The sequence below is a fragment of the Poecilia mexicana genome, unplaced genomic scaffold (assembly GCF_051168715.1).
Source record: "Poecilia mexicana isolate PSO_F unplaced genomic scaffold, ASM5116871v1 scaffold_20, whole genome shotgun sequence".
NCBI classification, from domain to species: domain Eukaryota; kingdom Metazoa; phylum Chordata; class Actinopteri; order Cyprinodontiformes; family Poeciliidae; genus Poecilia; species Poecilia mexicana.
Genome location: NW_028263389.1, coordinates 21,275,830 through 21,299,629, shown reverse-complemented (window position 1 = coordinate 21,299,629; position 23,800 = coordinate 21,275,830). Strand labels below are relative to the sequence as shown.

Sequence of the window (23,800 nt, the reverse complement as noted above, 5' to 3'; positions counted from 1 at the left end):
TAAATAATACTGAACCTTTAAATTCACTTGTTTTTATCTACAACTTAAAAGAAGAAAATATTTCAGTATATAACAGACATATATATAAGGGTCCGGTTGTGGAGTGAGCTACCTTTTTGATTTGGATGCACCTGAATCAGAGCTGAAACTAGGTCATTATTCACGGCTGTTTTCAGATGGAAACCTTAAATTTGAGCAGCGAGACCCGCTCTGAAGCATGCAGTTCCTCAACGCCCCATCAGGATGGACATTTCTTCCTTTTCCATCCAGCCTGCCAGCCTCCGGAGCGCAGCGGTGCAGCAGGGGTCCAGGCTGCCCGCCGGAGCCGCTCTCAGCTCCGCCCGCTTCCTGTCTCCGTCCGCAGACGCGTTTTAGCGCATTAAACCCGGCGGCACAAACAGGAGGAGTGGAAGCAGTGGGAGGGCTCTCTGCTGTGTTGTTGTGATTTTTTCTCCCCTATCCTCTCCTTGTGGGTGGAAAACACTGGTGAGGAGCCACGCCGCCCACTAAACAAGCCCAAACGCGCACCAACTGGTTCCCAACCCGGAGCGGAGCCCCGACACACGGCCGGCTGGACGGACCAGAGGACGGTGAGTGCTCATGTGTTCACATTTTATCCGGAATCTCAACAAACAAGTTGTCTCTGCGTCGTTTTGCACCCAACGTGACATTTAGTGGTTTTGTCTGCAGACTTTTGCATGTGCATCCTGTTTATTTGCTGCCGCGCAGCGCGGTGGTTACACTCCAGATATTAAGATGCATTGGGACGCAGTTTTAATCTCTTTGTTTCGCTGCTTTCAGGCTCCTCATAACCTCAGGTCCTCTGACCATGTTTCCACCCTGATTGTGGCTTTCATAAGCTTCATCTCTCTTCCGCCACTTTGCAGACGCCTTCCCCTTTTAAGACAATCAGCTTTTTGTTGTAAAATTGATTTAGATTGGTTATTTCTTATACGTTTATGCCACAGGGAATATCTGCGATGCTTATCTTAAGATATAAAAGCTTATTTAATGTGAAATCTGCTCATATCTTGGTTTCTGGATCTTCTTCCTGATATCTCTTTGGCCCCTTTAACAGCCGCCGGACTCCATCCAATATTTAAGACACTTTAATTCTCAGTCAGAGTAATAGGCTGCAGGATTAGTGTGTTCTGATGAGTTTGAGCCCATTTCGGTCCTTGTTCTACAAGCTGTAAACCTTTACTGCTTGGTGAGCACTTTCCCTCTTCCCTGGGTTTTCTTTGTGTCCCTCTGTGGAGGCGACAGTCAGCAGGTTGCTCTCTATCAGATGGAGCAGTTGCTCGGTTGTTTGGACAAGATGTGCTGTTTGAAGATTCAGGTCAGTGGCGCAAAAAGTGCGGATGCGCTATATGCGACGAATAAGGGCGCCATGCTAGAGGGGGCGCCACAATATGGCAGAATAATTAGTTCTAGTTGGCATTTTATGTATTTGTTCAATCCAGATAAAGAATTTAGCTTTTGATTTCCTACCAATGTCTCTTTATCCCTTCAGCAGTGGGAATGTTATACTTACCTCTTAGACTTTTATTCCTATTTTCATAATTTTGTCTCAAATTTCAAGCTTTGCACAACCACAGAATTTGAAGCTAAAGCTATTTTTTTCTGCAAAATAGTTCAAATTTAATCAGGTTAGTTGGAGAGCATCTTCAACAAGACTTTTTAAGTATTGTTACAGATTCCCCTATTGAATTTTAGTTTAGACTTTGACTAGGACATCTAACACATGAATATAATTTGATATGAACCATCTGTTGTATCTCTGGTTGCATGTTTAGGGTGGGTGTGTTGCTGGAAGGTGAACCTCCACCCCAATTTCAAGTCTTCTGCAGCCTTAAGGTTAATTCATAGGAGGCTGGTTTAGTTTACTTTAACTGAACTCCAGTCTGTTTGTGGAGCTGTGAACTCTGGTCCGCCTACAACTCTAGGACTCGGTTTGGTTGTAGTGAGCTCCGATGTGGTTTGAATGTATTTGTGAACGCCGCCCGGACCGGCAGCTGCTTCAAAAGCAGGAAGTGGACTACAGTGCAGGGCATTCTGGGTAAATACAGGAAATGGCTTGTGGTTTTTTACCAAACACAAAAGGAGAAATCCTCCAACCACTAAAATCTAGCTCTACTCCATTTTTGTTTGCATTTTAAGAAGGAAATTGTGCTCAGTGTCTTCTTCAGAGGTTTTCATGTTTCCTTCAGCGGTTCTTGGTGCAGCGCCCCCACAGGCGAGGAGGGGAACAGGTTTTTCAAAGGGTGTTTTTGATTTGACTCAGTGCAGTGAGAAAACAAACTGCAGCTTCTGAAAATGTAACAAATGTTACAACTTGGGTCCCAAATCAAACTGAGTCTGCTTGGCTACCAGGTGGAAAAAAATATTCTTACAGGATATTTTCTCTTACCTGCATGTGGGTTTAGTGTATAATAAAGTGGCTGCTTTAGTTTTATATGCAGCCTGCAAATTTTCATTCTGGTCACGTCTGAGCAGAGGACGTTCTTTTATTTGTTTGCTATGGCAAATCTTCAGTCAGAATTTCATCTGCATTGTGACTGAGATTAATTTACAAACTTGTGAACTCTAGTTACTAAATAGGTCATTTTAACAATTGTACCTTGTTTTTTTCTCTGAACAAGTGGTGATAAGACAATAAATTTAGTAGTTTGCAGTGAAAAGTATGAAAAAGTCTTAAGGATCTAAAAATGTCTGTAGCGATGAATCATGATTAATCAATAATTGTCAACTAATTTAGTAATCCATTAATTGTTAACTGGACTTTACAGACCTAAAAAGCAATTTTTCTGAAAGAACAACCCATTCAGACCAGTAAGTAATCCAAAACTGTACAAAAAATATAAACATTTTGGACTTAAGATGAAAAAAATCCCTTTCAAAAGTAGTTTTAGCTTCACATTTTTCAAATTCAGTAAAAAAAAAAAAATCACCTATTAAGCACCTTTTGCTGTCCAATTATTAATCAGTTAATCAAAAAAATATTCAACAGTATCGTATATTGATTTTAGGAGGATTTTTTAGCTGCATCATTTGCTATCAAGCATTCACTGAAGGAATGGTGTTACTGCATTTTTGCAACAAAATGTTTCTTTTCTTACTTAAAAAATAAGTAAGAAAAGGGGTTTAGTTGTTTAGTTGTTTAGTTTATTTACTTGTTTAGTTGCATCTTTTAATTTATGTCTAATACTGCATAAAAAAATTGTGGTTAAATGAAAAACCAGCAGAATGTGCCCATTTTTGTCTGATTAATTGATTAATCATCAGAATAATTGATTAATTGTTAGTCATAAGGTGTTTTTGTAAAGAAATGCAACACTTGAGCTCCAACATCAGGCTAATAAAGAAGCTGTTATACTGAATTTACTTTTAAAGTCTTTTGCTGTTTGGCTCTTTGTTGCTCTCAGTTGGACCTAATGGATTCCACTTCACATCAACACCATTTACCTGCTTCAGTACTCTGTTATCGGTGATCAATAATCTATAGGAGAAATCTGCTGCTACACAGAGTCTTTGTTTCCAAATGAACTTCCTAATTTTCCTTAACATCATGATTCTGCTAGAAAACACAAGCAACTTGCAGTAGATTTGGATGTAGATTTTTGCAAACCTCATCCAGGCTCTTCCTTTATTTTCACGTCGGTCTCCGAAACGCTCCTGATTATGCAGATCTACGGGATTCTGAACTCTCAGGAGGAATATGTCTCTTAATATCGCCCACACTTAAAGGTATTTGCTTTATCTCACTGCTGCCTGACTTGTGTGAGGAGCCAGAGGATGTAAAGACAAACATTGCTTTTAAATTTTATTAAGGAGCCGAGCTGAAGATGCGTTTGCTGCTTTAAATTTCTCCCGCTGAGGTTAACCTGTCCTGGCATCTTACCCACCTGTGTTTCTGTTTTTGTTTGTTTTCTGTCTCTGTTGGATAATGAGGAAGATTCAGTTTTACTGTGGTAGAAAAAAACAAGATTTTAGCTTCTGAAATTGTATTACACTGAAAAATATATTACTGTTTAATGAGATTAATCGTGATTAATCGATTATTCAAATAATCGTCAACTAATTTAGCAAACGATTAATAGTTAACCGAGGTGTTCAGACTCAAGGTTATTTATTAAACAAACAACACATTCAGAGCAGCAGGTCAGCCAAAAATGTACAGAAATACTTTTTGTAAATAAAATAAAAGTTCTTTCTTTGTATGTGAATCTGTTCACATTTAACAGGATGAATAAAAAATAAGCAGAATGATGCAATTTTTTACTCTGATTCATCGATTACTCTGACGATTAATTGATTAACAATTAGAATAATCAATTACTAAAATAATCGTCAGCTGCAGCTCTTTTATTGTTTATTTATTTTATTTTAAGCATATTTACAATCCATTTGAAGTTTAATGTAACGTTATGAAAATGGTTAGCCTGTAATGCTAACGAAACGGGATGCATCAGTACAATCCACACAGAAATGACAACAGGCATGTCAGCAAAAGTTTTTATTTAATGCTCAGGCTGTCCGTCCACTCGGATGTGGCGTCTTGGAAGACCAGAAATTATACGTATTAATTGTCATTGTAGATAAAAATCAGGAGTAAATTTCCATTTAAAAAACTCAGAAATGTTGAGATTAATATTAGAACTTTTCTAGCAAAGAGTGAAAATTTCTAAGATCCAAAAGTTTAACATTTTTGAGAAAAAAATCTCAGAAAAGTTGTAGAAAAAAAACAAACAAAAATTTGAGCTCGTAAAGAAAACATTTTCAACTTTTGGAGATTTTCTGAGTTTCAAAATATATATATTTATTTATTTATTTACTTTTAGAGCTCAGTGATTTCCAAATTGTTTCTGGAAAATTTCTGACAATCTAAAAATTATTGCTTCCTGTTTTTGTCACTGTTGACTGTGTGCTGTGTTTCTTTGACTTTGTATTTTTGTGTTTTTATGATTTAATGCATTTTGAACTGCCTTGTTGCTGAAATGTGCTACACAAATACACTTGATTGATTGATTGATTGATTGGCCCTAATACACCATTGTATGAAACACAACCTGACTCATTAATTCTTTATTTTGTATTTGTTTTTGCCACCATGTCATTTTAAATTACCACTACATCGTTGTTGTCTGGAAATGCTACAGCGCCACCACTTGGCGTGGTGGACCTTCTACACCATTTGAGTGCATTTTTAGTTAAAACTGTGTTGGTTTCTGTGTGAACAAAAGCTATAGGAAGGTTTTTTGATGTCTGATTTCCAGTTGAATTTGTCAGGATTTAGTTTCTGCCCTCTGCTGCTTGTTGCGTTAACCTTTCTGGGTCTTCAGTTCGCTCCTCCTTGCTCGCCATACATCATTTCCTGCTTTATTTCGTCCCTGTTTTACAGAAGTCTTCCTCCTTGTCCTCCTCCTCAGTCTCCTTCATTAATTTCTCCTCTCCCAGGATGCTGGCAGGTCCACTTCCACCTTCCTCTGGTGATTCATTTGCATCTCGGCTCCACACGGCTGCCCAAGTGTTTTCTGGGAGTCAGGTGGCTAATTGGTTCCCATCTGTTGGGAGAAAACGGCCTTTACGGTTTCTTGGGTGATTTCTGTCAAGAGTTTTTAGCATATTGATTGAGTTTGTTTCCTCTCTACCGAGATTTAGTCCCATTTCTCCCTGGAGTGTTTATCTTTTTTCCTGTTTTAGTTAAAGGTTTTGAACATCCATCCATTTTCTTCCCTAGTGGGTCGGGAAAGGTTTGGACATTTCTTGGTTATTTCACAGCGTCTTAAGTTTCTCTTATCTAAGTTGTTGCTCGCGTGTTTTTATGGTTGTTTTGAGCTTACGAGAGCATAAAAGACTCGTACCTTCCCTCCGCTATGTTTAATAATTTCACAATCCTTATCTGTGCTGTGAGTTTCGCTCTGCGTGAAGATAAGGCTGAGAGAAGGAAGTTGTTTAGTCTCGCTCAAACCCAGCAGACCAAAACAGGAAGTGACAGGAAACCCTGAGTCGGTGCATGTGCAGCAGACAGCCAGTCAGAATGACTACAGACAAATCCTCATGACGGATGTTATATGAGAAAGTCAATATTTACAGTGTTGACTCTTAGCTTTGCAGAACAACTCATGCTTGTTGAAAATTTTCATATTTTACCTTGTCACAACGTCAACTGTCAGTGTGTGCTGTCTGCTAGAGAGGTGGAGGATCGATTATTCTGACGATTAATCAATTAATCGGATTAAAAATTGGCCTTTTTAAAAACAATGTGAGAAATGCCTTAAAGTTTGCTAATAAACAAATGATTAAATTCTGTATTTAAATAACTTTATTGCCAATAATGCGATCATGTAGCACTCGCTTAGTAAATCTGAACCAGGTGAAGCTTTAACTGCTTTGCAAGGAGATTTGGGTGAAACGTATTTACAGACAAAAGTGTTTTTATCTTAAATGCAAAATGTAAATGCTTTAAACTTCTCCCGCTGAGGTGAACATGTCCTGGCATCTGATCCACCTGTGTTTCTGAGGAAGATTCAGACTCACTGTGGTAGAAGAAAACAAGATTTTGACTTCAGAAATTGAAAAACATATTACTGTTTAATCAGATTAATCGCGATTAATTGATTGTTGACGTAATCGTCAACTAATTTAGCTACTGATTAATTGTTAACTGGATACACAGACTCAAAAAATGGCAATTTTTTGAAAGACCAACATATTGAAAGCAGTAGTTAAGCCAAAACTCTACCAAAAATACAGACATTTTGTATTTAAAATAAAAATCCCTTCTTTGTCTGTAAATCTGTTCTACCCATAAGGTGACAGTTTTAGCTTCACATGGTTCAAATCCTGTAAATGCAAAATGTATATTTTTCTACAGTTTTGGCTTAACTACTGCTGTTGTTTTTTCTGTCTGTTAACGATTAATCGATTACTAAATTAGTTGACGATTAATCGTTTCAGTCGTATCTGCATGTAACTTTGCTCCCAACTATTCAGCCATTCAGCTGCTTTTTAATAACTTTGGTTAAGAAGTTTTTTTTTTTTTGCATTTTTCCAGTTTTTTATGGAATAATTGTATTAACACTGGAACTGGACGATATTTTAAATATCCAGAATAAATAAACAAAACATCAGAAAAAACTAATAAAATGAATTATAAATGAAACTGTCCTGCATAGAAAAGGCAAGTTGAGACCAAAACACCAGACTGAAGAGTTTTATCATCCAGGTTTTGATTGGGAAAAGAAAATCGATAAATCAGACAGATAGAAACGATTGAATTTGTTTTAACTTATCATTCAATTAATCAATTAATTGCTTTATTGTGACGGACTGAACTGAAACAGACAAAATCAAACTGTAACAAACCTTACAAATGGAAAGAATTTATAATGTAAAACAAATAATAAAACATAGAATTAGACTGTCAATATCAGAACCGATACAGATATTGATATCGGATCGGTTCATCTCTGAATTCAAGACATTTGTGCTAGAAACTAGACTAAAATTACTTGGTAAGACTTTGTGTTTTTGCAGTGTAACGTCTTTGTTCAGCTTTACATTCCCAACTTCTCTAACGGATTGTGAAAGCAAGGTAAATGATTTGCCTCCGACAATACGCCACGCATTAGCCCTCACCATTCGTCACTGTTTACAATCCACCCAGCAAGCGGAAAATAACGGCATCCATCATCAGCAGAGACGCTGCCCTCTAAACAACAGGGCCACCGGGAGCGACGGTGATGGATTCAGATTGGATCCTTTTCAGGAATTCCTTGTCACAGGTTCCCTGCGTTCATCAGAAACAGAGTCATTAAGGCCCGGTGGATGCGGCTCTGCATACTTAGGATTACAGAGGCTGGATGGAGAGCTGGGAGCAGGAATGAGAAAACAGCAGCAACAAATCCCCGTATGAAGACACTGGAGCTGCCTTTCAGAGGCTGTTGGTGCATTTTTACAGGAAGTGTCTCCGTTTTTGAGAGTTTTTTTCTGCCACTATAAACCTCGTCTTTACCTCATTGTTCCACGTTTCTGGCTCTCCCTCATGGGAAATTAAATTTATCCAAGTAATGCAGCGCTGAGTTTCAGTCTCTCTGTGGATCACAGAAGGTCAGCTGGACAGCACAAATATTTCACTTTTTTTTGCAAATAAAAACCTGAAAAGTGTGGCATGCATTTGAGTGAATACTCACCTTTCACTGCAGTTTTAACTGGCAGATGTTCAGTGATTTTTAAACTTACTTTGTTTTTCTTTGCAAGAACAAAATATTACCAGGTATTTTTGTTTAGTTTCTAGTGCAAATATCTTCATACTCTTGAAATAAGACAAAACTAACTTACAAGTAACTTTTCAGAAAGATATAGGAGCTTGTTTTAAGTCAATAATTTCTTAATATTGATACAAAAAATGCTAGTTCAACTGCCAGATTATTTCACTTACAACAATAAATTTTCCCATGTTATAAATTAAATAATGTGCCAGTTTAAATCATTATTTATTTAAAACAAGCAAACATCTTGCTAAAAAATTACTTGTAAGTTAGTTTTGTTTTATTTCAAGTGTAATATCTAGCAATGTGATAATAAAACAGCTTAAATTTTAGCACATGCTGAGTTATTGTTTTTTAAAATCAGTTTTTTTTCTGTTTGGTTGATGAAATCACTGAATCCTTCATTAGAAGACGATTCTGTTTGCAGTTACCATGGAGCGATTTAATAAGGCATTCATAAACGTTTCCCAAAATGTCTGAGCGAAGGCGGCGCTTCCAGAGTCACAGTCTAATGATCCGGGGATGATTGACGATCGGTCTGAAGGTGTGTGTCGCTAAGCAGCGGGATCAGCTGATGATCCATGGGATTTATATCTGAGCCAGGTGTGAACGCTGATTGATGTTTGGTATTTCAGACTGCGTTCGAAAGCCTGTGAAGGTCTTCATCATACAACATGGCCCTGCAGTCGTTCACTTGGCCTCTTGACCTTTAATGGACTGCAAACGCTCACCAGTTAGCTTCGCTTTACAGGTCTGAGCAAATTCTGACCATCTGCTTCATGGTTTAGACAAAAGTTAATCTTCCTCGTCATGTCGCAGTTTGATCGGGCATCAACTAGACACCTGACCTACTTATCTTTTATTCCAACATCTGGAGCTGTCTGCCTCGCCTCAGCGGCGCACACAGGCCTTCATTATTTATCACGACTTCCCACAGTCGGTTACAGCTGCTCTTCATGAAATCATCAGAGAAAATGACTGCAGCAGCAGCACATCACGGCTTTTATGGAAGCAAACACAAGCACTTTTTCATAATCGTTTGATCCGCAACGTATGATGGCATATTAGGGCCGCTGTAAGATGGGGTAAATTTCCATCAAAAATAATCATACATTGAAATTAATCCCAGAAATGTTCAGGAAAAACTCTGACATTTCAGAGTTTGAAAAATCGGAAATTTCCAAGAAGAAAAAAAACCCCTCAAGTTTTGAGATTAATATCAGTACTTTTCTAGAAAAAAACATGGAAATTTCTGAGAACAAAGTTGAAAATTTGCAAAAAAGAAAAAAAAATCCTATATTTAAGGTCTCATCTCCTTAAATGATAAATCATTTAAGGAGATAAATTTCCTCAATTTCTTTTACAATTTTTTTTCTACAAAAAACCCTCATTTTCTAGAATAGAAAAAATTTGGAAATTTCTCATTTCAAAAAGTTGAAAATTTGCAAGAAAAATACTTGTATAATTTCAGATTAAAAAAAAAAACCCTGTGGAGATTTCAAATTCACATTCTGGAAATTTTTGACATTTGAAATTCATTAATTTCCATGTTTTCGCAAGAACATTTCTGAGATCTTATAATTAAATATAATTTTCTTGTAAGTCTTTGACATCTTTTCAAATAAACATTTCTGGGGTTTTTTTGTTTTTTTTTACAAATTTTTGACACAACGACCTCCAAAATTTCCATGTTTCTTTTTGAATTTTTTTAGATTAATATCAAAATTTCTGAGTGAAAAGATTGGAAGTGGGTTTTGGGGAACAATAATTAAATTTGGGTCGCATTTCCCTGCTGTAGCCCAAGTTACATAATCTGACCCGTAACCAACAGATCGGATCATTTTGTCAAAAACGGCTCTGGAGTTTCATTATTGTCTGTCTTGATGCTAGCTGGCGGCGCTGGAGCTCTCCATTATCATCTCACTATATTAAAAACTTTACTCCTAACAATGTTTTCACTGGAAAAACTCTCTTTATGGTTAAACTTTAGAAAACTGGCTAAAAATACAGCCTTTCACATGTGGTTTTATTTGATAGATATTACTAATTCTTCCAATCTGTTTGGCTGTTAGCCTGTGAATCCATTACAAAATTGATCCATTTATTTTCAGCAAAAATATGCAACTCCAGATCCCTGTAATGACCTCAGCATTGCAGCCTGATAACAACGGTGAACTGGAACAATCCCAGCTCTGTTAACAACAATGCCTCAAAACTGAACATTATGTCTCAGTAGGGAGATTTGCATGAAATTGTGGTTATGTCACAGTGGAAAGAGTTGTGGAAATCATTGTTTATATTTCAGGATGACCTCAGCTTTTCTGGGAGGACGTTTTGTAGAAAAGTATGAGTCACAGCACACCTGCTGTCACTGCTGCTGCTTCGTTTTCAGCGTTGGAGAGCAGGAACCCAGAGGGGTGTGGTGTGACGGAGGTGAGCCGCAGCGAGGTGGAAGTGAGGATGAGTAATCAGGAAAAGTTTAGACGAAGGGCAGATGAAAGGCAGACAAGCTCTTTGACTTTTATTTAAATTTATTTGAAGCACAGCATAAAATCTGAATATCTGGATGTCAGGTTTTCTGATGTTTTTGAGATTGTCATCTTTGGAAATGTTATTTTTTGTACAGAATTCTCTAATTTTGCTTTTTACTTTTGTATTTTTGTTCAATGTGATCAATAAACCTCGTCTTTATTTTCTGTTTGAATATCAGTTATTTTTGTTTTGTATATGTTTTTTATTTTGCTAGCTAACTAGCTAAAAGTAATAGTTCAGATTATTCCACATATTACAAAATATTTTTTCCATGTTACGAGTGAAATGATCTGCCAGTGGATCGAGTATTTTTTCCTCAATATTTATTGACTTGAAACAAACTGAAAGATTACTTGTAAGTTAGTTTATCTTATTTCTAAGATATTTTCACTAGAAACTAGAACAAAAATAGTTTTTTGAAATCTGTTTTTAACTTTTCTTGTAGGTCTGTAAAGCTGATGTACAAGATACATCACGACAAAGCCACTTTTGCCCATTAGGGGTTAATTTTTGCTTCAAAAAAGCGATGTGATTGGACGCTGGAAAAGACTATTGTTGTGCTAAAAGGAGTTAGCTTATCAGCAAAGCTATTCAAGCCTACAATAGCATCTCAATGCTAAACATGTAGCATCAGCACATACAGTAATTTAGTAGGATTAAGTCTCTTAGAATTGAAAATGTTGCTTATTTGGTCAACATTGTCACAAAATGTGTGATTACTTGTAGACACTATACTTATATTTATGTATATCAGTGCTGTTATTCTCTTTCCTTCTACCACTTATCTTTTATTTCACCACTTCATATTTCCAGCCGTGTCTTTGTGAGCTTCGTCCATTTGCACCATAATAAAGACGTAGTGTCTCTGGATTTACCACCGCTCAGCGCTGCCAGTGATTCTGTCCCCTGCTGTCAGATTTATACACTTGGCATTCGTTCCACAGATCATTGCTGGACATAAAACAAGCGATGGGTAGCGAGGATGTAAGAGGAGAAGGTGCTAAGATGAATCATTTTTCTTTTTTCTTTTTCATTTTCATCCGGAACATGATTGCTGCATGTATAGCAGATTTAAAAAGCAGTTTTCCTAACGGCGATCCTTCAGTTGTGTGTCTTTCTCAGCACTGAAGAGGTTTTTCTGACTTTACCTTTGTTGTTTTTGCTCTACTTGGTATTTGGTCTGAATCAGCACCAAGAGGATGACAAACTGGGCCGTGCTGCGTCCCCTTCTGCTACATTAGGCGCCTCAGTGGCTGTGGATTTCCATGGAGGCCGGCGCTGTCTCGCCAAGCACCTTGCTGGCGGGGAGGTTGACGGCAGCATGTGGCACCAGTTGACCCCTTTGAGATGCTTTAATTAACCCACACACAAAGAGAAACACACAGATTCAGCTACATGTGCAGAAAACCTTTAACGAGGACGCACTGAAAAACTGAGCCGATATCTGATATTATTTTACTGAGTGTTGTAGGGCTGAGCAACAAATCGATTTCATAGTTCAGAGTGATGTCAGCGCGCCAAGGGCAACCATTTATTTGGCAAGCTTGTTTTACAGCTTCTGTTTATCACACTTTGAATTCAGGAATATGTCAAAATATAACAGTCAGGCTCAGATTTCATTTTTTAATTAATTCAGAATTATGGAAGAGGATCAGTGTCACTAAAAAAAACATAATTCAGACTTTTTATTTCAAAATAAATTAAAATTCATTTTAATTTATTTGATTAAAGTTGAATTTAATAATTGACTTTTTCTCAGAATTCTGATTTTTTTGCAGAAATTTTATTCTCAGAATTTAGATTTTCTCAGAATTCTGACTCTTATCTCAGAATTTTGAGAAAAAAGTCAAAATTCTTTATTTTTTTTACCCTAACTCTTTCCCATGCATAAAGGGGTAATATCAGGAGAATGAATTAGTAATTTTCAGATAATTCTAACATAAAAAATTTAAGATTTTTTTAGTTAAACTGACTTTTTTCTTATAATTTTAAGGCGTCCTTTTTATTTGTTTCTCTTGATTGAAGTGAACCAACACCTAACCAGATGAAAGTGCAGCTAATATTGTCATCCATCAACATTTCCATCTGTTTTCCAGACGTCACCGTTTGCTCTTTATCTTCGGTATTTGATGTCTCGCTCCTCCTCGTTCCTCTTTGCAGCTTTTCTCAACCCCCCGTTTGTTTGAAGGACTTTTCAGCTGTTTGCTGAGTTCTAATGAATGCATGCAGAGCATAATCCTCAGATCTGGATCTGAAGCACATTTCACATCCACATCAAACCCGGTTGTCTAAGTTAAAGCGCTAAACTTCTCATTGATGTCTCATAAACTCCATCCTGTCCGTCTCCCTGGGTGTTCCTCCACTTCCTCGTTCGTCTTTGTCTTAATGGGACAGCTGATTGTTTTCCTCCTTGTGAGCATGTTTCCACACAATTTGAATTAATTGGATTGTAAATTGATCCCACTTTGGAGCTCAGACCCTGGAAGCCGGAGCATCGGCTGCATACAGCAGTTTAATCTGAATGCTAAATGTTATTAAAAGCCTCCACTGCTTCCTCTGTGTAGGACAGTGTGTACCTGGTAATGAGAAAAGAGCCCCACGGGCCTGTTGCACTCATTGTGCGCCAGCATGGTATAATTCAGTAATTAATTGCCTTAGTGCCTGGATGGCGCTGTAATGGTTGGGAGATAAATAACACGACCTGCTGGTTCTGGTCCATACGAGGATTTCCGAACCTAAAAGGAAAGAAGCGTCAGGCTGTAATGATTTTATAATGAGAAGAAAAGCTGCAGGCCAGTGACGCACAAATTCAGTTTGAAATAAATCACTGTCTGAATTTAAGTTCAAAGATGATTTGAGTTATTGATCAGTTTCTTCTTTTGCCTGAAATCATTTCACGCAAACTGGAGAGAAAATCCGGAAAAGAAGAATTGGTAAACACACATATGACGACTCGGCGAAAAAATGGCAACATCTCAATTACAACTGAAACGATTAATCTGATCAGTTATGATTAATCGGCTATTTATGTAACTGTAAACTACTTTAGTAGTCAATTTATCATCAGAATAAGCAATTAAAGACTAAACCAATTTAAAAGTAACATTTTAGTAAGATATAGGAGTTTGTTTTAGGTCAATAATGTCTTAATACCAATAAAAAGTTTTAGTTCCACTGGCTGATTATTTCACTGATAAAATGGGAAAAATGTCTTATTATAAGTAGAAATGATCTGACAGTAGAACTAATACTTTTTCATCAATATTAACACATTATTGACTTAAAACAAGCTCATATTTCTTGCAATAAAGTTGCTTGTAAGTTGGTTGTCTTATTCCAAGTGTACTAAGATATTTACACCAAACTGAACCAAAGTATTTGGTCAGATTTTGTGTTTTTGCAGTGAAGTGGTCGTGAGTTTCCACCTCCCAATAAGTTGCCTGAGGAAAACAAACAAAGCCAGGAAAGTGAGTCATGACGCACCTACAGACCGGCCGAACAGCAAGTAACTGTTTCTATTGGACCCAACACCGACCCGTCTTTGGTCATAACAGGATGTAACGATGGCCGACCCATTCAGGCCCAAACCTGGACCGTCTGAGCCAAGAACTATTGTTCTGCCTCCCAGGCTGATGGATGTCAGTAACTGTTTCTCATTTTCTCTTTACTGCATGATGCGCTGCTTCTTTTAGCCTGCTTCGTGTTTTCAGACAGGTTCTGACAGGCACTGGGCTTTGGGTGCCGATACTGAATCAAAAACAGTTTGGAGTACTTTCTTGTACTCACTCAGGTTATCTTTGACTGACGTTAGGATTTTTATTATTTTTTTAAAGGGGATATATTATTCAAAATTTGTATTTTGCACATTTTTGTACTTCCCTTTAGGTTTCTACTGTTTCTAAAAACAGCCCAAATGCTTTAAAAACTTTTTTTTTTTTTTGACAAAATGTCATGAGGTGTGGTTGGTGGTGATGAGGATGAGCACAGGGACCCAGCTTGAGATGATGATTAATTTAATGAAGAGAATAGCTCAAAAACAGTCCAGATCTCAGGCAGAGCGGAAACACAGAGGCTCAGCACCGGTAGCACCTGAATTCAACAAAGACTGACACGACGAGTTTAAGCCGACACAGGACTTCACAGTTCAACTGTGCCGGCAGACGAACTATCATTAGACAAGGACCCGACAAGAGACAAAGACAACAGGTGGGCTTAAATACGCAGGGAGGGTAATCAGGGAATGAGACACACCTGGGAAGCAATCAACAGGGAAGACAGGACAGGAACAGGACTAAACACAGAAAACCTCAAATAACTGCACCAAACACACAGATCACAACACAAAAAGTTAATGTTTTTTGTTGCCATTATCTAGTTACTTTTGCACCATTACCTAGCAACACCAGCCAAGGACTGCCCCATTACCTAGCAACCAGAGTTCCAGCACGTTTGGTCAGTTGGTTTTATGCGCTGTGCAATGGCTGCTGGAAGAGAAAAGTCCAGTGGTTTCTGGACTTACCATCCAGAAACCACTTGCTGCATTTTTGTTTGTGCAGCTGGTTCCACTTCTGCTTTTCAAAGATGTACGGTTGTATAATTGCGCATCTGTTTGCAGCTGTTTTCATGCATGAGTGTAAACATTGAGTTCATTCTGAAATCAACTGACTGGAATCTTATCTAAGAATGACTTTGTGCAAAAAATGAACATGTTTTATATAGACAAATCCCAACCTGTTCAAGGAAGCACATTAGATCACCTTTAAATCTAGAACAGTTATCAGCTGGAGTGTGCAGGTGATGTTTTTGATTTATTTGCAGGCGTTTCGTTTTTCTTCTTTCTTTTTTTGTTGCTACTTTGCCGTTTCTCTTTGAGACTCCCGATAACCCTTTAATTTCGTCGCACTGATACGTTTTCCAGTCCGGGCCGTGTCTGAATTTGCTCTGACAGAATTTTAAATGTCACCCATCTGAATCCTGCTCTCCCATTGTACATCTCTATTCTGCTCATCCCGCCCGCCGTGCTTCCACAGCGGCGGCTCTGCGGAGCGGCGGACGTTCCTCACAATGGAGATGACAGGATAAAAAGAGAAAGAGAGGGGTGAAGAATGAGTGAAGAGGCAGAGGAGAATGGGAGGAGATGTGAAAAGGCCATGGAAGGAGGATAAGCCACCGCGTCCCTGTCGTCTTGACATTTCTCTCTGTCTCCCCTGAGAATGAAAACCCAGATATAAATGTTCCAGACTGATGATGGAGTAGAGGAGGAGGAAGAGGCGGAAAGGTGGGGCTCCGTCAGTTTTAGTTGAAGTCACTGTGCGATCCGTTTTCATACGTTGTTCTCATGTGACGTCACACTTCCAGGAACTTTGTAGCTGACAGCCATCTTGGTAGGCATCTGTAACTAACTGTCATGACAGTTGCTATGGGGTTGCTATGACAACAATAAACAATCCACATTCTGGGTCTGATAGTTTCGTTGTTATAACTTTCTCTTGTACTTTGTCAAGACTTTCAATATCAATTTAATTTTGTTGGTCCCAAAGTCAGGGTTCATCTGCACTTGCCTACCAAGATGGCGGTTCAGCGGTGTGGATCACTTCCTGTTACGACCAAGTATTGAAATACTTCCAGGGAGGGCCCTTTTTTCATTTTGTATGTCATTATAATTGCAGAAATAGTGTATGATTTAAAAATGATAGCAAGAAAAAGATAAATGGTTTTAACACAATTTTCTAGACTGCTAAATATTTAGATTGTAAACGAAATATTTAATTTTGAGCTTAATATTTGGTTTCAAACTAAGTATTTTTATCTAAATGTGTAGATTTCTAACTACATATTTTATTTGAAGTTAAATATTTAGCTCTAAATTAGATATTTTGCTAACTAGATATTTAGTTCCAAACATTGAATTTTCAAACTAAATATTTATTTTCCAAACAAAGATTTTAATAGAAAAACTCAGAATGTAGCTTTCTAATTAAATATTCAGTTTGAAAGTTAAATATTTTAAATATTTTTCTCCAAATTAAATATTTAGTTTGAAACTGTGACATTTATAAATATATGAATAACATGTTAAATATGACTTTGAAAAATAAACGCCCATTTTTATATGACTGTTTAAAGTAAATTATTGCTATTCATTTTTTTCTGTTTACCTTTATGAACATTATGCTTCTGCAGAAGGTCAATAGTGACACAAAGACATGAATATTGAATTATTGAATATTATATTCATGTCTAGCAGTGAGGGATGTAATTAAAGGGTTTCGGCGTCAGCGGTTTGCGCCGGACTAATTTGTTTAAGAAGCGCTGAATCCGCCGCTGACGTTGCGACTGTCGTGGCGGCAGCTGTTGCCGGTCGCTATGGCAACAGGAGGGTCCCACAGGTGTCCGCCTTAATATAAGAGCGCTCCCGGAGTGAACCGCATTTATATTCAGCAGTTTGCAGCAGGTGCTGTTTATCCTCACCTGCTGGATGCGCAGGAAGTCGGGCGTCCATCTGCAGCAGGTGTCTTCCTGCTCCGTTTTAAATTACCGCTCTGCTGATGAAGAATGGGGCTGACCTTTACCGTCCGCCGGGACAGCCGGCGGGACACTCCGCCTTTTTATTTTATAAAAGCTGCGGCCGCGTTTTGAAGAGTTCCTGCTTCTGGAAAAGTCTGGAAGGAAGTTAAAGTTCTGCTCAGGTCGGGATGAAAAGAGGAAAGAAATGAGAGAAAGAAAAATATTTAGATTTTAAGAATTTATTCTGTCTGTCGAACATCCATCCATCCATCCTCATGTTTTATCATTTCAATGCTGATGACATTCATCTTTACTTTTCTATTCATCCACCTGAATATTCAGTTTTCCTCATATGAACTGTTTCAGTGGGTTGAATTAACGTTCCTCTGGTTTCTGTCTGAACTGTCGTCCTAACCGCTGAAGCCTTTTGACCTAATTTAGGTTTTAACAGTTTTTTCCTCTTCCTGCCGTTTCAAGCAGCAGATTTATCTTTGTTACCTTCTTTCTGTCATAATGTGTGGCTTTAAAGTGGACCTAAATACAGCAGGCAGACGTGTTTTAGTGGATTTTAATAAAATAATGAAAACAGAAAATCATGGAGATCACAGGGAGCCAGAGCAGAACAAAAAACTCACAGGAACCAGGGCAGAGGGAGAGTACACAGCAGAATCTAACAGAGTAGGGTACTAACTAGTTACATTTCCATAACTTTTTTGTAAAAAATTACTTTTAGGAGTATTTTTACTATGCTGTACTTTTTTTTACTTGAGTAATTTTATTATGAAGTATCGCTTACGTTACTTGAGTAAAATTTCTGGATCAAAAACAATGTTTTTTTATCAAAAGAAACAGATTTGCAAACATTTTCTTTTACCTGATTTTATTTTTTTGCTACTTATATGAATTATTGTAATTTTTAAAATACCTAAATTTATACTTAACTTTATATTTTGGTCCATCTGATGATATAATTTCTAAACCTTAAGTAATTGATCATTTGATCAGTTGCTCAGTAACTGAGTAGACTTTTTTCCAAATATGTTTTTACTTGTTTTTACTTGAGTAAAATCTTTGGGTTCTCTGCCCACCTCTGGAATCCAACACTAGAGAATAACTATGGATCATAATTAAACTAGAGGAACAAAGAATAACTAGACACAAGAAATAAACATAATAAACTAGAATCACTAAGGAAGGACTGAACTAAAGTAAAAGTAAGAAAATAAGCGAAGGAATACTGAATGAACAAACCTCAAACCAGCTCCGGATCCGAACAGTTTAAGATTTTACTGCAGGTTATCAAACCTCTTCCCAGATCAGTCTAGAAGAAAACCGTCCAGTTTACTGTAAGTGGAATAACTTCCACTCCTCCCTCTTATTATTCAGCCTCTCTGCAGCGTTTAGCGCAGCAGCTGCGCTGTGTCAGACTGCTGCTTTTGGGATTGGTTTTCTCTGCGTGGCGCTCGATAAGCAGCACAGCTTTATCTGCATCCAGAGGCCAAACCTCGGCGTGTTTTGGGACCGGTCCTGCAGCTCTGCCTCCACCCGGATGGCCGCTGATAATCTCCGCTCCTCAGGTGGCCTGGCTGGAGCTGCCGGATCCAAACAAGCCCCCCTCCTCACTTCCATTCTCACTTTGCTCGCCGAATAAACGACGTTCCGCTTTGATGCTTTAAAAAAGAAACTCCAGATGGTGAGCAGCCGATAACCAGGGAAGGTGGCCACGCATTTTACACTCAATCTATAAATTGTTTTGCTCGTTTTCCTAAGTTGTTTTTTTTTCAGGGTTTTTCAGGATTACCATGCCTGTCATAAAAAATCAGTTAATCACGTGTTAAATTAAAACAAGCTCAATAATTTCCATTTGTATGATTTATAATTTTTCTCCTTTTGTATCAAAAAATTGGATGACAAAATTCTCGATGTTCTTTCTGGTCAGGGGACAGTAAACGCATCCTAAGACTCTGGCATTCACCCGATGGCGTATTGGCAGCCCTGACGGATCGCCAGAATGTCTTCCTGTCTCTAAAATAAACGGCAGAGCTTCGGTAGATGTGGTAGTTCAGTGTTGGAGCGCTCGCTCGTTCCTCCACCAGTTAGATCAAACTCAACACCAAAATGGAAAAAGAAGGAAAAACGAGACCAGCGTTCACTAAATCAGAGGGATTTGTGGCTTGACTCCATTTTGGATCGATATTCAGGCAGTTTGAACTCGTTTTTTAAAGCTCTTTTAATAAATAAAATCAGGCCTTTAGTACATCTTTAACTGTACTTTTTTATAAGACATAAGTAGTTTTCTCTGTTTTCTGATGACCCTGGGACACCCAGACAAAGAAAACATGAAAAATAATAAATTAAAGGTGACCTGTTCCACTATACAAAACATGTTCAGTACATTTTGGAAAAAATAATTCGTAGATAATGAGATTTTAGTCTATTTTTATCTCCTGTCAGAATTAGCTGTTTTAGAGACTACTGTCACTAAAACAGTTAAATCATTCAGATTTAAAGTGGCAGTAGTCACTGGCCACACCTACTAACTCAACATTTACACTGTGAAAATGGCTCCAAACAGACGTGCAATTATACAACCGTATGGCTTTGAAAAGCAGAAGTGGAGCCTTCTGCATAACCAACCAAAATGCAGCAAGTGGTTTCTGGATGGATTGACAACAAAACTCTTATCTTTTTCAGCAGCCATTGTACAGTGGTAAAACCAGCTGACCAAACATTCTGGAACTGCTGTAGTTGCTAGGTAACGGGTGGAACTCTGCTGTGGTTGCTAGGTAACGGGTGGAACTTTGCTGGGGTTGCTAGGTAACAGGGAAGTGCCTGCTGAGTTGTGACGTTACTTTCCGGAGGTTTTTGAAACGTCTCGTTTTCCAAACACCAAAAAAACATTTTCTTATTGCCAACTGGGTGTTTTTTTTAATCTTTTTTATTTATTTTTTTTAAAGTTCTTGGACTGTTTTTAGAAGAAATAGAGATCAAAATGGAAGTATAAAAACTTGCAAAATGTGAATTTTGTACAATATATTCTATTTAACTGCTATTATTTTGTAGAAATAAGTTTTCACTTTGAAATAAAAGGGCTTTAAGAAAATTTATTTTTAAATTCCCAATTTCCTCAATCATGATTGATTCCTAAAAGAAACAAAAAGGCTAAAATATCCAAGGTGCTGAATACTTTTTATAGGAACAATTTTTAACAAACAGGAGCCTGCTGGGGTGATAAACAGTCTGGTTTTATTTTAGCTCTACAGAGTGTAAAGTAAATGTGGCTGTGTGTGTCTCCATGTGTCCCTCCACCTAAAAGCTTGATCCGTGTTTTGATGCTGTCGGATTTATCGCCGCCCTGGTGACTGAAAGGCATCTGTTGTCCTGACACTCGATGCCAAGCAGCTGATTTATGACCTCTGTAGCGCCGACTCTCCCATCTGTTTGTATTCGAGGAGTTTTTTTTACGCGCTCGGATGATTTGCAGCTTTTCGGATCAACCCCAGTAAAACAGCTGATTTCCTGGAGGCGGTTCGCCGCTCCTTTCCCTCCGTGTGCCAGGCGCTCCTCTTCCTTTATCTCGTCCTGGCATTGATTAACTCTGCGGGCGTCTTCGGAGCTTGTTAGTCTGTCAATTTTCTCACCAACTGCTGGAGTCATTAACATTTAGGGTTACTGTGCAAAAATGCCTCAGCAGGTGTTCCTGCTGCTCATTCCTCTCTGCACACCTGTGCTGCTGTCAGATATGGAAGTGTGACGGAAAGATGCAAGAAAAACAAAACAAGCCTGGAGCCGCTGCAGCTGCTGCTAGTAAACTCCTAACTTTAAAGTTACGGTGGGTAAATAATTTCCACATTACGGGTGGATGATATGGACTTATTTTGTGGTACTATTAGGCTGTTTTTAGGTAACTGTGGTTCTGACTGCATTACACAGAAATAATAACCACACAAATATAGATACTGCACTGGAAAAACGTTCCTGTTGTTGGTATTTGTTGATATTTATGGATACTTTCATTGAAAAAACAGTGGAGAAAATGGTAAAACATCATTTTTGGAATTTATTGTGACAAAGATAAACACAAAATCTTTTCAAGTATTTTTATCTACTTTCTAGTCCAAATATCTTCATGCACTTGAAATAAGACAAACTAACTTGTTAGCAAGTTTTCACCTAGACATTGGAGCTTGTTTTCAGCAAATAATTTCTAGATCATTGGTTATATTTGTGTTTTTACAGTGTAACACTTATAAAACTTCCAGCTGGTAATAAGCAAACAGTGACTAAATGATGAGTTTGGTTTTCTGTGAAGCACAAAGTGAATAAAACTCTGTAAAATCTTCCCGTTGTGCGCTCACGGTGCCTGGTATCTGCGGGTTGCAGGGCGAAGCGTCGTGTTTCCGCTGCAGCGCTGACGCCTTTCAGGGAAGCTTCCTGCAGCGACGCAGCGGCTGGCAGACTATTGTGAGGCGGTTCCATTAGAGATACCTTGAAAGCATGCGAGCAAATGTAGCCGTGTTTGGCCTCCAGAGATGTTTCTGAAGGTCAGACATGTCAGCTGTGTTTGCACAGTGTTTGTGTGTTTAATGTTTGACATTTCTTTCTTTGTCCGGCTCTCTCGGCGGCGCAGCTCTTGTCTCGTGTGCAAAGAGCTTCAAAGGGAGATGATGCTGCAGGCGGATAATCACAGGTTCGTCTGGGACGCCGTCCCTGTGGTGACTGCTCAGGTGGAAGTGGAGGAAGAGAGAGAAACCGGACTTACAGCACAAAAATTAGCCAATAAAACGTCTGGTTTTATGCAACTGATCTTTTGTCACAAAGTATTTTTTTCAGTTTCTATTGCAAATATCTTATTGCACTTGAAATAAGACAAAACTAACTTAGAAGTAACTTTCCAGAAGGAAATATGAGCTTTTTATAAGTCAGCAATTCCTTAATGTTAATAAAAAAAAAGTTCTGGTTCCACTGGCTGATTATTTCACCATATAAAAAAACATTTTTCTGTGTTACAAGTTAAATAATCTGCCAGGGAAGCTGGTGCTTTTTCTTCAACATTTACCATTACTAAATTAGTTGACAGTGATTTTAGTAATCATTCAATCACAATTAATCTGATTGTTTCAGCCCTTAAATATATTCACCAGAAAACAAGCAAAGCATCACATCTCAGAAGCAGGAAGTGACTGATTTTCACCTCCTGAATCATGATTGATTTCTCTCTCTGAAGCTGCTGATTAATGCGTTTGGTTCAGCTGCGCTCTGAAGCCATCAGTTACATTTAACTCTAATTAAACGGGTCGTTAGGGAAACTGACAGCGTGAGCAGCTGAGCTTTATTCAGTTTGAAATGTCTCAGGAAGTTTCTGTTGTTTTGTTGTCTTACAGCTCAGGATGTGGAGATGTTGGTGCAAATTAATTGGAAATAACTGATAATTTGGAGGTTTAAGCTCTAAAAACTGGTTGTTCAACCTGACAATCATTCTGAGGATCAGAGCCACAAAAAAACCTGAATATAATTCTGACATCAATCTCAGAATTTTGACTTTAACTTCACAATCCTGATTTCAAACTCATTATTCTGACTGTATTTGCACAATTTGGACTTTCTCAGAATTCAAATTTTGTTTCTCAGAATTCTGATTTTATCTGCAATTTATTTGCAGAATTTTTACTTTTTTCTCAGAATTCTTACTTTAATTGCAGAATTCTGACTTTTTTCACAGAAGATTAAAGCCAGAATTCTGAGAATAAAGTCAAAAATATATCGTTTAATTTAGTGGCCCTAACTGCCTTCCATAGTTTTCCGTCATAATTCCTGAGTGATAAGACGCAGACTGCATCTTGCATCCTGTCCTTCTTGGATTAAGGTGGGATTAAGCGCAGCAGATGACCTGGACACGCTGACGGCCGCCACCCGCAGTAATGAGCAGCACCTGATGCCGCGGCATCAACTCGCCGTCCGGCTTTAATCCTGACAAATCGCCGCCCGGCTCCTCCGCTCAATCCCTTTTTATCTGCCTCGCCTGCAGATTCTGCAATCCATATCCTCCACAGCAGGGCTCATTATCTAAAGCGAGCGTTGATGGGGTGCGCTTGATTTCCCCTCTGCGTGAGCTGGCGTGGGGCGGGAGGCGGGCGGGGCGGTTTCTGTGTGACGCGGGTCCCGGAGGTGAGCAGCTTCTGCTTCAGGTGTTCATGCAGGTAAGGAAGAGCAGCATGAACACCTGGATGACTGTCAGCACAGACAGACCATCAGCAGGAGGGAAAACATGCAGAAATATGAAAGATGGTCACCATGGCAACGGTTGGTCTGAATTAGACTTTCAAGTTAAAATGATCTTTAGTTTATTCTAAACTCTAGAAAAGATTTATACGGTTTTAATAAATCCACCCATTTCTGTATCCTTCCTTCCTTCCTTCCTTCCTTCCTTCCTTCCTTCCTTCCTTCCTTCCTTCCTTCCTTCCTTCCTTCCTTCCTTCCTTCCTTCC

General features: G+C 38.4%; 1 protein-coding gene across 1 annotated transcript in view; it reads left to right on the top strand.

Moving 5' to 3' along the window:
• The first annotated feature begins 222 nt into the window (after positions 1–222).
• The window catches only part of rnf152 (ring finger protein 152), a 37,709-nt gene continuing 14,131 nt past the window's right edge, over positions 223–23,800 (top strand). Inside the window, exon 1 of the mRNA XM_015013413.2 lies at positions 223–590. The gene's annotated coding sequence lies outside the window, so the exon portion shown is untranslated. The remainder of the gene's footprint in view (positions 591–23,800) is intronic.